Below are 18,465 nucleotides of genomic sequence, written 5' to 3' on the forward strand. Positions count from 1 at the left end.
ATACTCATCAAAACTCTCATTGTGTCTGCCAACGTTTAAAGACGTAAAGAGGAAAGCCTGGAAAAAACTTTTAGGGATAATTGGTCACTGCTATGCACCCTGTAAACTTGGATGAACTAACTTTAGTTACAATGGAAAAAGCTTCCGCTATGATGAAGCAAAAGGTATATCATAAACAGAAGCAATATTTTTTCCAATGTAATCATCATTTTAAGGATACAACACAGATCACTATTTTTAACATGAACTAGGTTAGAGGAGGGTTTCACGATGTCACCCTTGACATCTGGAGTTGAATGGTTGTTACTGGGGACCTATTCTGTGCTTTAGACTTTAAGCCACATTTCTCTCCTCTGTTCAGAAAGTGACAGTAGCATCCTCCCCTACTCCCAATTGTGACAATCAAAAACTTTTCCAGACATTGCCAAATAGCTCCTGGAAGAAGCAAAATAGGCCAACTTGGACAATTGCACATTTAGAAAATAAAGAAAAGAAAACAATAAGGAAAAAAAAATTCCTTAAGATTAGAAAATAGAAAGAATCAGACCATCCAGGAAAGAACAAGATAAATTACTAAACGTAAGCCAATGGCATTACTGAAACATAAATGACTGGTAAAATGTCAGATGGTTTTATAACTCTTTATAAGCTTTAACTTAAAAAGAATTGCTTCTCTAGTCTGGATACATGGGAATTATTTTTTCTAAGTTATGCAGCTTAGAGCAACCTTGAATCCCTACCAGACTGACAACCTCTTTTTTGCATTTTGGTTAAATGAGTTTTGAACTCTTCCTTACAACAAGAAATTCTTTTTTTTTTTTTCCTTCACTTATCTAAGGTTTACTGAGTATCTATTTACTGAGTATCTATAGAATAAAATTCTTTATTATACAGTAGATAAGAAAATAATACACAACCCTTGACCCTCTTAAATCAGAAACAGAAAATATATTTAAAAAACAAATACAGGGGTCCCTGGGTGGCTCAGTCAGTTAAGTGGCTGCCTTCAGCTCAGTTCATAATTCCAGGGTCCTGGGATCAAGCCCCAGGTCTGGCTGCTTGCTTAGTGGGGAGTCTGCTTCTTCCTCTGCCCCTGCCCCTGCCCCTCCTCACTGCTTGTGCTCAATCTTTCTCTTTCTGTCAAATAAATAAGTAAAATCTTTTTAAAAAATGAGTAAATAACAAATACATAAATGTGACCAAATTTACCAATGCTGTGAAGGAAAAAAATAAAATAAAATAAAATAAGCCCAGACAGACTATCCTGATGGCAAAACTTAAGTTAGCAAAAGCCAGTTTTAGGTGACAATTGCACTGAGAACTAAAGGAACAGGAAAAGCCTATACTCTGCGAGCAGCCAGCATGTGGCTCCAGCCAGTGTGGTTTTGTGCATTTGGCACTCAGGGTTCCAAGCCTACAGCCTAAAAGTGGAATTTTTCAAGAGCCAAAAGTGTTGGAGGCCAGAAATTATATATAATGTTTCCAAAACAAGAGAACTAACATCAAAATCAATATATGTTTAATCAAACATCTATGAAACATGGCGTCTTGTCAACTTGTCAGCTACGATGCAGTTCAGAGGTCCTCCAGGCATATACAACATAACAAAAATTAAAATACATTCCTCACAAATGTAAAAATGTAAGCACTGAATGTGGGAATGATGCTTGAAATAAGATATGAGATAGGGAATATCCAAAAGTTATATTTTGAAAGCATTCTATAAGAATACTCCCCTAAAAAAGAAAGAAAACAGGATATGATATTTTTCTATTGTGTGAAGGGATGAGATTGTTACATACTGACAAAAACATAAGTAGGCATATATTTAATTGTAGCTTTTCATTCTGGCAAAATAATGCTCATAACAAGTTAACTTACACCTATATTGTCCCATATGGTAAAAATCAGCCATATGTGGCTATTTAGTTGAAATGTGGCAATTTGAGATTTTTAATTTACATACCAAATTTCAAAGAATTAATACCAAAAAAGGAAGAATTTCTCAATTTCTCTATTCATTTTTTGTTGACATGATAATATTTTGGATATGTTAGATTGAATAAATATAAAAATTAACTTCACTTATTTTTTTTTTAAGATTTTATTTATTCATTTGACAGACGGAGATCACAAGCAGGCAGAGAAGCAGGCAGAGAGAGAGAGAGGAGGAAGCAGGCTCCCCGCTGAGCAGAGAGCCCGATGTGGGGCTCGATCCCAGGACCCTGGGATGATGACCTGAGCCGAAGGCAGAGGCTTTAACCCACTGAGCCACCCAGGCGCCCCAACTTCACTTATTTCTTGTTGTTTTTTTAATGTGTTTAGTAGAAAATTAAAATTATAGGGTGCCTGGGTGGCTCAGTTGGTTGAGCGACTGCCTTCGGCTCAGGTCATGATCCCAGACTTCCAGGACCAAGTCCCACATCAGGCACCAGGTCCTTGGGAGTCTGCTTCTCCCTCTGACCTTCTCCTCTCTCATGCTCTCTCTCACTCATTCTCTCTCAAATAAATAAATAAAATCTTAAAAAAAAAAAGAAAATTAAAATTATATATGCAGCTCACATTTGTGGTTTGCATTATTTTTTATTAGGCAGCACTGATTCAAACAAGAGTTTAAATCACAAACTGTGGTTTCCAATGAAATAATTTACTCTTAATGTTCAAAACCAAATATCTTACATGAATGTATCATGTCTATGTGACAATACATTTAAGAGGTCAGAGAATATTTGCCACTATTTTCAATAAGCTTGTGTAGGCAGAGTACATGTATTTTCTTCATCTGTTCTCAAGTTTGAAGCACTAACACCAACATCCAAAGTGTTTTAATTTGTGAACCTTTCCATTTCTTCCATGCTTCTTCCCATACTCATGGCAATCCTAGTCTAGGCATATGCAGAACGGCTGGGGAGATAAACATGAGTAGATGGCAGGAACTCGGACTTCCCAAACCCAGTCTAGTATATGTAATTAGGTTGTATTTTGTTTTCCTATTCCGTGAAATTTTTCTCCTCCACATTTTTGGGGGTGTGAAGTATCAAAATTCAAGGGTTTAGAGAGCATTGACACCTAAGGCTGTCTTTTGAGTGTAGAGTAGGGATTTTCAATATTGGACATCTGGGTAAATTCATCATCACTGCCACCAGTCCTGTTCGAGATACCCTTTCCTGTTTGGCCTCAAAGGTGTCCAAATTCTGAGATTTGATCCACTACTGGAGTAATTTTTCAGAAATTCTAATCTGTGGACATCATTCCCCTTCTCATACCCTAGAATGTGTGTCTACAACGTGAGGGGATTGGCTGTGAGGGATTGATAAGTAAAAGTGTGATTGTAACATGCAAAGTGTGTTGTTCCACAAGAGAATTCTTCAGCACATCAATGACTCACATCACCAAAAATGACGGCCAAACACAAAATATCATAATAACGCAGTGTTTAACTGCAGCCGTGGAGGACAGTGTGGAATAGAATCCCCATTTCCTTTAGGTTCACATTCTATCTTTCCTTTGACCCTGTTTGGACACACATTCTATCTCATCATGGTGTGTTTTCTCACTTTTATGTCCAGCCCCACCCCTTTTTCTTTCTCAAATTAGGCTTAATCTCACTTCTATCCCTATCATCAAATCACTTTCTCCTTTCTCCCTAAAATGGAATGTTATATATACAGGGAAACTTACTTATTAGTAGTCTCTTTTTATTAACATTTCCATAGGGATGATGATTGCGAGGAGTGACTTTACAAGTTTGGGAGATTTACACATCATCTTATTTTTTCCTCATGAATCCTGCCTGCTTTTTTTTTTTTTTTTTTTTAAAGATTTTATTTATTTGTTTGTGAAAGGGAGCATGCACGCATGAGTAGGGGGAGGAGCCTCAGGGAAGGGCAGAGGGAGAAGCAGATTCCTGGCTGAGCAGGGAGCCCCATGATTCAGGGTTCAAGAGCCCAAGACCCCAGGATCATGACCTGAGCCAAAAGCAGACACTTAAATGATTGAGACACCCAGGTGCCCTGAATCCTGCTGTTTTAATATAAATTCTACAGAATACAAAGCTTTTTAGAAATTCACATACCATAGTGTAGTGGAAAAATCTGTAATTAACACCGTAGAGCCTTCTCACTACACACTGGAGATATAATGTACAGCATGGGGACTATAGTTAACAATAAGGTTGCATATTTGAAAGTTGCTAAGAGAGTTCATCTTGAAAATAGGATTTTTTTTAATTTTTTATTTTTTATATACATGTATTTTTATCCCCAGGGTTACAGGTCTGTGAATCAGCACTCACCAAAGCACATACCTTCCCCAATGTCCATAACCCCACCCCCCCTCCTCCTAACCCCCCTCCCCACAGCAACCTTCAGTTTGTTTTGTAAGATTAAGAGTCACTTATGGTTTGTCTCCCTCCCAATCCCATCTTGTTTCATTGATTCTTCTCCTACCCACTTAAGCCCCCAGGATTTTTAATATGATATACATGAGCTTAACAGGACCTACATGATTTCCCTCTGCATGAGCCTGGCCATTTACCCCCTGTGCTGCCCAAACCCTTTATTTTTATTAATAACAATAGTAATAATTTATATTACAGATGCCTGTGCATTTGCACCTCTGTGAAGGACGTGTTATTATTGTGCCCCTATCACAAATGAAATGGAAGAATGAGAACTTAAGGAAGATAGCAGTGGTCCACAAATGAGCGCATAGCAGGCAGGTTTGAATCTGGGCAGCCTGACTCCCAAGGTCATCCTCTTAGATGCTATTCTATACTGTCCCATATAGATTACATAAATAGTTGAAAGCACCAAGGGTTTCAAATCCTAGCAAGAGAAGGAATATAAGCTTACAGAGATGGCTTCCAAATTATTTTTTTCCAAAGCTAAGCAGCTATCTCAATATTAGGCCAGCTCAAGTTTATTGTGACTTCTTTAGAGCTTCTGTGAAGTTAGTGCATTGAAGCTATCAGGTCAAACAGGAGATTGGGGACTCCCTGTATTCACACACCAGGATGTGAAAAGAGACAATTTCTAGGCAGAGACAGGAGGGAAGATGCAAAAACTGGCAGACTTAGTATGGTAAGAGAATTGGATGGTGGCTGAGAATTAAGAAACTGCATGACAGCTCAGCAAATCCACCCAGCAAGGTGCTAGACAGGCCAGGTGACCCGAAGCAGGTGTCCTACAGAGAGAAAGGTAAGGTGGATTCCAGCTGAGAAGGCTTCTTTGTCGTTAGCCTGATCCAGGCATGCAAGGCAGCCAGAGGAGAAGACAGCCTGTTAGGCCGCCTTGACAACTCCAGATTTGGGGGTCATTCTGGCTACAGTATAATTAATCAAAGCTTAATCAAATAGCCAAAAAGAAAGATGGACTTTGGAACGAGACAGATCCGTTCATTGCATAGTTCTACACTAAGTATCTGCTAAGTAGCATTTGAATTGTGGGGACACAGTCAACAATATTCTCATGGCTGTGCTCCATATACATGATGAAATCATGGATTTTTAAAAATTCACCATGCAGTTAGAATGTGCGCACGTGTGCTACTTCCTAACTCACACGACTGTGGTGTGATCCTAAAAATCCATTCCAGGATGCTATAACACCGCAGTCCTTCGCCGAACAGATATTATTTTCAATGCCTGATGCCACTCCCAGCAGATCCCAGCCTGCGGCCACATTTGTCAGCCAGGGAGCTTTTAAAGTGCAATATCACAACGAAAGAAATGCAAGGAGATTGAAGGACTCCGGTTCTTAAGTGAAAGAGAAACAACTCCCCCCAGGCATGAAACAAAGCCTAAATTTCAAGGAAAAACTGTGCTGAGCTACCAAGCTGGGACCACTTGCCCCAGCACTGATGGAGTTGTTAAAACACTAAGAATAGCAGACTTCTGCTGAGGTGTCAGTGCCCTGTGGAAACAAGTGAGCCTTAAAGATGACATATTGGTGACGAAGGACATCACCAGGGGTGTGTTCTATTCCATACACTGATTTTTGGGCATAGCCTTTAAAAATTTATATTTTTCCATCATTCCTAAACTTTTGTAGAGCCAAAGTGGCTTTCTAAGGACTTTCCAAGCCTGAAATGAGTCTCTGGAGTCAAACATTCCTTTTAGCTGAAAGGAGTTTTTTCTTGTTTTTTTGTTTTTTTGTTTTTTGTTTTTTGTTTTTAATGATCATATATCAAAGGAGGGGATACTTGTGTGTGAAATACCCATTAAGTGTGTCTCCAAAGTGGAGAGCTAGCCAAAGGCTGTGGTTTCCACCGTTACTTACTTAATCTTGACTGTGTGTACTTCTAAGCATAGCTCCCGACAAAAGGTCCATTTCCTATAAATGACAATGAAAGGGTCTGTCTTTATGAGAAGACATTTTATTAGACTGACAGATATGTTAGTTATTACAAAAGATTTTATATTATGAGGCTCACTCAGAGGCTACCTCATCATGGATAACTTTCACAGTGGTTTTCCTGTGGCCTATTAAGTAATTTTTCAAGGGCACTTCCCAAAGTTAAAAAATAAAATAAAATAAAAAGAATATTTATAGTCTTGCTACCCCATCTTTTAAATGAATGGTCTTTTAATTTGAAATAATACAAAAGGAGGTTTTCTTTTCCATATTAAAAAAGTGAGAAAATAATTTATATAAACTTGAAATTATTAAAATATCCACAATAAACTTATACATAACTCATTACCTTAAAAACATTTTTAGATGTGACTTAACTTTACACTTAAAATTTTCTGCTTCATACTATATAAAATTCATAATTATTTAAAGATGCTAGGCAAATCTGACAATTCAAGAATTTGACTCTAGAAAAATTTTCTGAAGGTTTTAACAGAGACATTTTTCTATAAAATATTTAACCATTGTTCAGAAGTTAAAGTAGTTCTTGGAATGCCTTGGGAATGATAAACTTCCTTACTGTACCTCTCTTGGTCCCAGTAAGCCCATATCAGAAGGAAATTTACCCCCCTGTTGTAGCAAAACCTTAATCCTAACTCCTGTATTTCACGAATTTGCCACTGCAAAGCAAAGACAGTAAACCAATTTCTGTTGCCTCAAACAAAGATGTCTCAAGGTGATAATTACTCTATGAGCTTAATATATGGAGTTCACTGATCCTTTCTCTCAGACTTGTCTAGATGCTACTCTCTACTGCACCCTGTTGAAGAAGAAAGAAAGAAAGAAAAGAAAGCAAGCAAGAAGAAAAGGAAAGAAAAAGAACAACAAGAAGATGACCACAAAGAAGAAAATGAAAAAACGAAAAAGAAAAGAAACCAAAAACTTGACCACAGGACAGCCAACCAAGACTAAATCTCAATTTCAAACTCTTTCAGAAGTGGAATTTTAAATCAGTTAGGCTGGAATTTCCTGGTTAGCACTAGTGAGGTAATCTGCCCCATAAAACCCCCTGCTTTTTAAGGGAAGGTAACTTTGTTCGAAGTAAATTTTACTTGGTTACCCACCAATCTCAAGGCAATTTACATGCAATCTGTAGGTACAGTCATGTTGCAGGATTTCTTCTCCTTTGGTGCCCGTGGTTCTTGGTCAAGCCACTTCAAAGAATGAAGAGGTTGGCCAGGTGAAGAGTGGTGGGTGGCAAAGCAAGATTGAGTGATAGTACAAAGCTCCTGAAGATAGTGGAGATCTGACAGGGTTGCCATCACAGTTTCAAAGTCTAACGGGTTTTATGGGTTTGTTGACAGACTGTTTTAATCTGATGAACCCTAGCTGCACCTGTCATCCTATCAGGTTTTCTCATCTATCTATCATATGGGTAAGGATGGAGGGCTCCTTCCAGAATGGTGTAAAATCCTTTTAAGGGTGGTTCCCTATTAGGGCCGAGGGGGTTTGTCCCTACCTGCGTTTTTTCCAACTATCCTTTATCAATAAGACACTGTGACATGTCCCTCTCAGATATTGGTTTGGCTCTGAGAAACCCAAAGTTCTAACTAAAAGAAATGCAATCCTTTATATACAAAGAGTTGAATGCACCACCTGGAACATCTGCTTATTTTATTTATACAGACTGTGGTCTTGGAAGCTGTAGATATTTACAAAAAATGGCAAAGTTTTATCAAAGACCACTTATAATTACAATGGCCACTATGGGAAACATTCCAGTTAGACAAGACCTTTTATTTAAAAAGTGCACCTGAGAGTAAGGGTTCCCACATCCAACAAACAGAATGCGCTACTTATTTTAATTGTCATGTAAAAGCTGCCAAAAGGCTTCAAGATTCCAAAATAGCCTCATTGCAAGATTCATTGCAAAAAGCTAATGAAAAATTAAAGGCATAAAAGGAACACGTAGGCCTCCTACATTGCACGATCCTAGGAGCCCATCATCAAAATGTGCGCCCAAGGATTGGTGTCTCAGTCATAATCAACTGGGACACTAGAAAAAAAAAAAAAAATCATCCTCAAAAGACCTATGCAAAATCTTCAGTATCAGTTTGAATGTTCCCATATCGACTTCAGAATGAGGATTCCCACCCACATCACTCCTACCCCCCGCAAAGCTTACAGGATTCTGAGACATTTTCTGTAAAGTGCTATTATAATATTCTCTTAAATAACCAAGGAGAAACTAAAATTAATGGGATTGTTCAATACTGCCAGAAATATTGACTGTTCAAGCTGAAACCTGACCAGATATTTGAAAAGATTTAATAATTCAATAATCACAAATTTGATCAAATTGGAGGTAGGAATTTTTTAGGCTTCTTCCTATGCTAAATGTACCCAGAGGGAAAACATTCCAACGTAGGGGGATGGGTATATCAGTCTTTGATATCATTTAGGTAGCAACCCAATTTTTGAGGATCATTTTTCTTGCTAAGCAAATCCAGTCTTTAGGGGATCAGAGGTGTGGCTTCACAAACAGTTCATAGTGTAATCATTCTTTTTTACCAATGCCAAAACCTCCTGTTTATCTCAAAGTGCAAGTGTTACAAATCTTTTGGCCTTGGGGGAATCAAAAGTCCTTCTAGGAAGAGCTTTCATTTTTTTCCCCTATGCCTTTGACACCTAAATGTGCTATCCAGGGTTTCTCTAGAACCCTTATCTAGACCATCTATTTGTTATGCAAACTTCAGGGAAGTAATTCTTCAGCTTTCTTTTTTTTAAGAAAGTACGAGCATGAGATAGAGAGAGACCCTGTGGGGGACAGGGCACGTGAGCTGGAGGTTGGGAGGTGAAAGGCAGAGGGAGAGAGAGAGAATCTTGACGCAGACTCCCTGCTGAGCACAGAGCCCCCCTGAGGCTCAATCCCAGGACCCATGAAATTATGACCTGAGTGGAAAGCAAGAGACTCCGACACTAAACCAACTGAGCTACCAGGCACCCCTGGCAGCAATTTAAAAATGGAAGCTATAGAGTCTCTTATCGTGTCTGTCTGTATGTTCATGTGTCTATATATGTTGTAGGTATGTGGTATTTCTTGCCTCCAAGTGGAATTGTCAAAATTAATTGGCAAAAGAGGTCTATTTAATTAAAGACAATTAAGTACTTACAAAAAATTAAGCTCTCAGAAATATAATAGAAATTTAATCCAAGTGAATTTTAGGTTCCTATGATCTGGGAAAATATTCAATATTAAAACTAGTTTAAGTTTGTTGGTTTAATTAAAATAGGCATGTCTTTAGAGTTATCAGCATTAAATATAATACTTTCGTTCTATGTTGGCTTACTAAAGTTCAAATAGGTTCATGTTATCGCTAATAGAACTTGTGGACAAAATGATAACTTAAGATAGTTAGCTGTTCAATGTCTTGTGAAATTTTTCATGATTAATTTAAATATAATTAAGAAAAAGTTAATTAAATAGATATAAGATAATAAGTTTATAATGAACTTCTCAGCAATATTTATGTCTAATTAAATAGTTTCCCCAAATCTTTTTGGTGGCTTAAATCCTTAGAGTTTTGCCAAGTTAAATTAGATGATGGATAGTCATTAAAAACCTAGATCATTTTGAAATAAGATAAAATGCTGAAATATTTGTGACTGAACATAGGTTTATCTACTCTGGCTTCTTATTACAGAGAAACTAAAGGATATTTGAATGTTGCTGTTGCACTGGAAAAATTGAAAAAGATATATGTGATGAAGGATAGTTGTAAGAAAATCAGGCAGGGACAAGCCCCCTTTCCTCCAAGGGGAAACCACCCTTAAAAGGATTTTACACAGCCCTGAAAGGAGCCCTCCATCCTTTTCCACATGATACAATAAATGACAAAAACCCAATTGGATGACAGATGCAGCTAGGGTTAATCAAGATGAAAAGAGTTCGCCAACAAAGCACATAAAAACCCCTAGACCTAGAAAGTGTGGTGGCAATCCTCAGGTCCCCTGCTTCTTTGGGAGCTTTGTACTATCATTCAATAAACCTTGCTTTGCTGCCCATCACTCTGCCCCACCTACTTCTTTATTCTTTGTTTTTGTTTGTCTGTTTGTTTGTTTTTTTAAGATTTTATTTATTTATTTGACAGACAGAGATCACAAGTAGGCAGAGAGGCAGGCAGAGAGAGAGAGAGGGAAGCAGGCTCCCTCCGGAGCAGAGAGCCCGATGCGGGGCTCGATCCCAGGACCCTGAGATCATGACCTGAGCCGAAGGCACCGGCTTAACCCACTGAGCCACCCAGGCACCCCAATGTCTGTTTGTTTTTTTAATAAAGATTTTATTTATTTATTTGACAGATAGCAAGTAGGCAGAGGCAGGCAGAGAGAGAGAGAGAAGAGGAAGCAGGCTCTCTGCTGAGCAGAGAGCCAGATGTGGGGCTCAATACCAGGACCCTGGGATCGTGACCTGGGCTGAAGAGGCTTTAACCACTGAGCCACCCAGGTGCCCCCATCTTTATTCTTTGAAGTGGTGTGATCAAGAACCATGGGCACCAAAGGAAAAAATCTTGTAACATATACTTCTAGAAATTATTAAATGTTTCCCTAAATTTGCCAATCTAAAGAATGTTGTCATAACAGTTTCCAGTTGTTTACTTCTTGGTTTTCACTAGAAACTAAACTTTCGAAGGGTTAAGAATTCTAATTAATGTATGTAATTAAAGCTACTGGAAATAATAAGAGAAACATCTCCACATGTCAGCAAAGTAAAATGTGTGCTTTAATGAAGAAGAAGAAAAATGTAGAAGGCTTGTGCAAAGTAAATCTTTGGAAAGGAATTTGTGTGTGTGTGGTCAGGGCTGGCTAAAATCAGAATGAATTTAATTAAGTGAATGAGCCTTAATATCAAAAGTAAGCTAATAAAAATTAAACTATGGTTTTCTCTGTTAAAATGACAAAGCTTTCTTGGGCTGTTATTTTTTCTTTGTAATCGGAGACTATGAAGGCTTTGTCTTCCCCCTTAAAGTAATCTGCCTAGCAAACAAGTATTTCTTATTTTACCAAAATAATGTCCGTTGCTTTGTATTATCTTAATCATGTCTTTGATTACTTAAGAAGACTGAATCTTTCCAATATTAAAAGCTAAATTTTGGGGCGCCTGGGTGGCTCAGTGGGTTGGAGCCTCAGGTCATGATCCCAGGGTCCTGGGATCGAGCCCTGCATCGGGTTGTCTGCTCTGCAGAGAGCCTGCTTCCTCCTCTCTCTCTCTGCTTGCCTCTCTGCCTACTTGTGATCTCTGTCTGTTAGATAAATAAATAAAATCTTTAAAAAAAAAATAAAATAAAATAAAAAAATAAAAGCTAAATTTTGCTAACAACCATGTAACCTTCTGTATTTGCCTTTAAAATATTTTTTGGCCATTTTGGTCAAATAGATAATTAAATATTATTTCATAATAATTTATGATCTTATTTTATCAAACATTCAAACTTTTTGGTATTTTTGACAAATTTTCCCAAAATTCAAATTCTAAGTAAAGTCTTTTTGATTTAAAACTAACTTTTAGGAGACATTCAAGAAGCCCCTGGAATGACTAGAAAAAAAAAAAAAAAAAGATATGAAAGAGAATTAAGAAAACAATCCCACTTAAAATTGCACCAAGAATAATAAAATACATAGGAATAAACTTCACCAAATTGGTGAAAGACCTATACTGCAAAAGTTATGAAAGACTGATAAAAGAAATTGAAGATGACACAAACAAATGGAAAGATAATCATTCTATGCTGAGACATTAGAAGAACCAATATTGTTAAAATGCCCATACTACTCAAAGTAATCTACAGATTAATGAAATCCCTATAAATATACGAACAACAAAATTCACAGAACTAAAACAAATAATCCTAAAATTTGTATGGAACCACAAAAGACCTGAATAGCCAAAGCAATCTTGAAAAAGAGGAACAAAGTGATCTGACGGGGCACATGGGCCCAAATGTTTATAGCAGCAATGTCCACCATAGCCAAACTATGGAAAGAATCTAGATGTCCATCAACAGATGAATGGATAAAATGTGGAATACTATGCTGCCATCAAAAGAAATGAAACCTTGCCATTTGCAACGACGTGGATGGAACTAGAGGGTATTATGCTGAGCTAAATAAGTCAATCAGAGAAAGACAATTATCATATGATCTCCCTGATAGGAGGACGTTGAGAGGCAACGTGGAGGGGGGCTGGAGGGTAGGAAAAGAATAAATGAAACAAGATGGGATCGGGAGGGAGACAAACCATAAGAGACTCTGAATCTCACAAAACAAACTGAGGGTTGCCAGGGTAGGGAGAGGGCGATGGGGTTATAGACATTGGGGAAGGCATGTGCTATGAAGTGTGTAAACCTGGCGATTCACAGACCTGTACCCCTGGGGCTAATAATACATTATATGTTAATAAAAATTAAAAATAAATTAATTAAAAAAAAAGAGGAGCAAAGTTGGAGATATCACGATCCAAATTTCAAAGTATAATACAGAGCTGTAGTAATCAAACAATAGTGTTATTTTGATGAGCACTGGGAAATATTATAGAATTGTTGAATCATTATATTTTATACCTTAACCTTTTGAAACTATTGGTTTATTATATTTGAATAAAAATTGTTCTTCTTCTAAAAAGGAGATTAAATGAACTAGATGTATTTATATATTAAATTATATGGAAATCACTGGCCAGTAAGAAGTAATACTAAACCTTGTCTACCTTATATTTGTATAGGTATATATTCATATAAGCATTCCAAAAGTTATATGAAATTCTTAAAATTCTGATATATCCTGATATAATGTTATCAGCCATTTTTGTTATTATCTTAAAATGTTGTATGTCACAGAAGTAACCGACTTTCCTTATCAACTACATTATATTGAACTTCTCATCAGATCTTTAACCATGGACATTTTAAGTCTTTTATCTCTCACAGAGTTATTGTTTTACTCTGATGCTTCTACAAAGTGTCCCTGCAAGAGTGTCTTATTTTTAAGAAAATTTATGACTTCTGACATGTACAAATTTCTGACAACTTTAAGATTATAAAACTGAACTACGTAAGATTTTCCAGAACTAGTGGGGAACAGGGATTCAAGCGAAGTAAACATTAATTACCCGGGACTTAATTAACTTAGGCAATGATCATAATATTTATGACTCTTGAAATACTGCTAGTTTCTTGATGCTTTGTTTTTCCAGATTTAAGGAAACCCTTTTCTTAAACTATCTACGGTGAAACCATTTATGCTTTCTCTCTACTTGATCCTTCCAGAATTTGGAAACTCTTGAGTTTTCTTTTCACTACAACATAGTTAACTATTTGCATAATTTCAATTCTCTCTCTCACACAATTGGAAACATTGATTATATTACCAAGGCTTTGACTGAAATGATATTACCGGTAAATCTAATGGCCAGTCTTTGGCTTGGTTTTCTGACCTCAGAGGCTTTTGAGAGGTCAGTCTGAGACTCCTTATGAAAAGGTCTAATAAGGCAGTCTTAAAAAGATCTTATATGGTCAATCACTATTCTTCTTGCAGTTATGGAAATAATCAGGGAAAGTTTAATGCAAGCAAGTTAGTTTTGCTAGTGTTATCTTTGGTTTAAAAAAAATGGGTTGGGATGCTTGGGTGGCTAAGACAGTTAAGCATCTGCCTTTGGCTCAGATCATGATCAAGCCCCACATTGGGGTCCCAGCTCAGTGAGGAGTCTGCTTCTCCCTCTCCCTCAGCCTCTTGCCCTGCGTGTGTGCTCTCTCTCGCTTTCTCTCTCTCTCTAAAGAATAAATAAAATGTTTCCCAAAAAATGGGAATACCATTGTAAAGAGAAAAATTATTTAAACCTTTGGCTATTGTAAATCTTGTTATTTATCTTGGAGGTTTTGTTATAAACCTATAAACTGGACTGGATACAAGATTGTTCTAGTTTCTTCAAATATCTGACTGCCAATCTCTAATATTTCCAATTTCCTCCCACCTTTCTGATTTGGAATCACTAAGAACAAGGACTGCACCTGGATCTCCTTGGAAGGTACTAGATCAGGTCCTCTTCACTACCAAGATGACAGTCAAACTTCAGGAACTTGAGCCTTAAGCACATCTCACAGTTGCAGAAGGTTCTGCCTGATAACTCATTCTGTGCAGATGTTGGAGACCTCCATCAAACTGAAGAGGAGTAACTTACATCAAGATGTACTCCTTCCTCCCAAGAGAACTACATTGACTATATGAAATCATTTCTTCTTTTCTTTCTTTCTTTTACTCTGTCAATGGCCTGGATGGATAGCAGCATCATTTGCATTTCAGAGACCACAGCAATGGGGGGACAGGAGTACCTTTACAGACTGCCGGATTTGTCATTAAAAACTGACCTGTTGGAGGCACCTGGGTGGATCAGTCATTAAGTGTCTGCCTTCTGTTCAGGTCATGATCCCAGGGTCCTGGAATCGAGCCCTGCACTGGGCTCCCTGCTCAGTAGGAAGCCTGTTTCTCCTTCTCCCACTCACCCTGCTTGTGTTCCCTCTCTCACTGTGTCTCACTCTGTCAAATAAATAAATAAAATTTTAAAAACAAAACCAAACTGACATGTCTGTGATGCTAGAGACCACATAGTCTGCTTCCTTATCTCTGATGACAACTTCAAATTTTGGGTCAGACTCTGAAAGAAAGGGACGTAAGACAAAGATAACCAGAAGAAAATTGCCTGTGTGATATACAGACACTTATTTACTGGCATTGAAGTCTGTCACCTTTCCAGTCCAGAGCCACACATTCAGATGGGATTTACCAGGAGGCATTCATGATTCAGAATTTTTGTCCTTTGTCAAGGCCCTACTACTCTGCCTATGAACCTTTTGTTAACTCCTGAAATTAAGGCAGAATCCAATGCTAAAGCATTAGTTGTCTGGAAACAAAAAAAAAATCTGTCCTCGAATTTTAAAAAAAAGTTTGCATTTATTAACCATTTTTAGCTTGTTATGGCTAAGGAAAAGATGTTTACAGTATTGCATTGTATGAATGTGCCACAATTTATCCATTTACTTGTTGACAGACATTTGGATTGTTGCCATTTTTTGACTATTACAAATAAAGCTGCTATGAACTTCTGCATCCCAGTCTGTATGGATATATGCTTTCATTTTTCTTGGGTAAATACATAGGAGTAACACAACTAACCATTTTTTTAAAATGATTTTTCAACCTTAAGTGAAATGACAGAGAAGTTTTTCTTGCAACTTATTCGAGAGATAATGAGAAACATATTCAGAACCATAACAAAAGATTAGATCGTAATTTTTCAAAAGTAAAAGATAGGGGGGTTAGGGATAAAAGGAAGGAGAGTTATTATAGAAGAGAAACAGGAGGTAACAGACATTCTTTAATTCCATAACACTCAACCATACTGAGATAGCACAAGGCTAACAAGACATTATTCTTTCTTAGATTTACCTCAGATTTTTCTCTAAGTTTAACTCTTGATGTTTTTTATTGCAAAGCGTCAAATGTGTAAATCTCCAGAAATATTATATAACTCTCCATAAAGTCTTACCAACATCGCTGCTTTATTTACTGTATGCTACATTTTTTTTTTTAATCTACAGAACCCACTGTATGTTTACAAACATGTATTTAAATTATAACTTGAATCAATCAACCAAATACATCACTGTTGATTTGTTAAATTTTGGGGTACCTGGGTGGCTTCATCAGTTAACTCTAACTCCTGATTTCAGCTCAGATCATGACCTCGGGTGGTGTGATGGAGACCCACATTGGGCTCCACACTCAGCACGGAATCTGCTTGTCCCTCTCCCTCTGTTCCTACCCCTGTGCTCTCCTTTTCTCTCTCAAGTAAATAAAATTTAAAAAGTCTTTAAAATATCCCCAGATGTTAGGGTTTTTTGTTTCGTTGTAGTTGTTGCTGTTTTGGAGAGCGTGAGTGAGATCTGGAGGCAGGTGGGAGTGGGGACAGGGAGCGGGAGAAGGACAGAGAGAATCTTTTTGCTTTTTTTAAGATTTCATTTATTTATTTGACAGGGAGAGACACATGGAGAGAGGGAACATAAGCAGGAAGATTGAAAGAGGGAGAAGCAAGCTTCCTGCTGAGAAAGGAGCCTGATGTGGGACTGGATCCCAAGACCCTGGGATTATGACCTGCGCTGAAGGCAGATGCTTAAGGACTGAGCCACCACCCAGACACCCCTAGGACAGACAGAATCTTAAGGAGGCTGCAAGCCCAGCCCGGAGCCTGATACGGCTTGATCTCACAACCCTGAAATCATGACCTGGATCAAATCAAGATCAGATCCTTAACTGACTGAGTCACCTAAGCACCCCTCTCCTAACTTTCTTATACCACAAGGAACATAAATGTTTTTATTCTTTAAGTCGCCACTCGGCAATTTCACTTATTGAAATATGTTTTATTATTCAATTATTCAAACAGTTGAAGGATACATATTATTTATCAAAGTACTAGCTTTGCCAGCTATGCCCTGTGAAATTTATTCTTGATCCCTTTTGTTATGTTATTAGAGAATTATCTCCAAATTATATCATTATGTTACTTATTCAAATGACTAACTTTTATTATGAAAAACAGATATATCTTCTTTACAAAAACTTATAAATATAGTACAAAAAGAAAATTTAAATTACTGACATCAATCCCGAGATTTTTAGTCATTTCTTCAGCATACAAATATTTACGCAGCCTTCATTTTTATTTATCTAGGCACAATTTTAAACACTTGAAGCCTAGCACTGAACAAAACTGAATTTTCTATCCATATGGTCCTTTCCCTAGGGAGATAATAAAAATGATGCTGGTCTAATTATTTAAATATTTTAATTTCCATATTTAAAACACTGATTATGTACTCTATTGTGTATATGTTGTAGGTTTAAGTGTTATTATGAGAAATTTAGATTGATTTGCAAGATTGAAGAGCATAACTGTTTTTAGCATTTCTTTTTTTTATTTGCAGACTTCCAAACCTTCTTAACACAACCTTCCTCATTAGAAAATGTATAATGCCACACTACTTCATTTTCCCAGAACATGGAAGGTTTAATGTTTTCAGTGTTCCTGTGGAAATAGTCAGATCTATCTTAGATTTTAAGTATGCCCTAGAAGTAGTTTCCACTTTTATAAAGATTATTAAATACACATACAAAGAGATTATGCTGAGTGAAATAAGTCAAGCAGAGAGAGTCAATTATCATATGGTTTCACTTATTTGTGGAGCATAAGAAATAGCATGGAGGACATGGGGTGTTAGAGAGGAGAAGGGAGTTGGGGGAAATTGGAAGGGGAGGTGAACCATGAGAGACTGTGGACTCTGAAAAACAATCTGAGGGGTTTGAAGGGGCGGGGGGTGGGAGGTTGGGGGAACCAGGTAGTGGGTATTAGAGAGGGCACAGATTGCATGGAGCACTGGGTGTGGTGCAAAAATAATGAATATTGTTATGCTGAAAATAAATTAAAAAAGGAAAAAATAAATACAAATGGAAACAGTAAAAATAAAAGTACATAGAATAAAAAATAAAAAATAAATTGTCAAAAAGTGGGGTCTGGGTGGGGGTGGGGATGTGTGTGCAGGGGAACATTTGTTCAGTTTTTTTTAATCTCATAAATCTGAGGAAGTAATAAAATATTGTTTCCAAAAAATTCCATATAAATAATGAAATTATATAAAATATAAATGAGGAAACTGGGATCTATATATCAGACAGATTTATACTAATATTGTAACGTAGGGATTAGCAAACATTTTCTGTAAAGGATCTGATAACAAGGGGCACCTGGGTGGCTCAGTGGGTTAAAGCCTCTCCCTTCAGCTCAGGTCATGATCCCAGGGTCCTGGGATCGAGCCCCACATCAGACTCTCTGTTCAGCGGGGAGCCTGCTTCTCACTCTCTCTCTGTCTGCCTCTCTGCCTACTGGTGATCTCTGTCGGTCGAATAAATAAATAAAATCTTAAAAAAAAAAAAAAAAAAAGGAATCTGGTAACAAGTATTTGTGGCTTTGGGAGCTCCTGAGTGACGAAGTCAGTTAAACGTC

This window comes from Mustela nigripes, chromosome 12 (genome assembly GCF_022355385.1).
Source record: "Mustela nigripes isolate SB6536 chromosome 12, MUSNIG.SB6536, whole genome shotgun sequence".
Taxonomy (NCBI): domain Eukaryota; kingdom Metazoa; phylum Chordata; class Mammalia; order Carnivora; family Mustelidae; genus Mustela; species Mustela nigripes.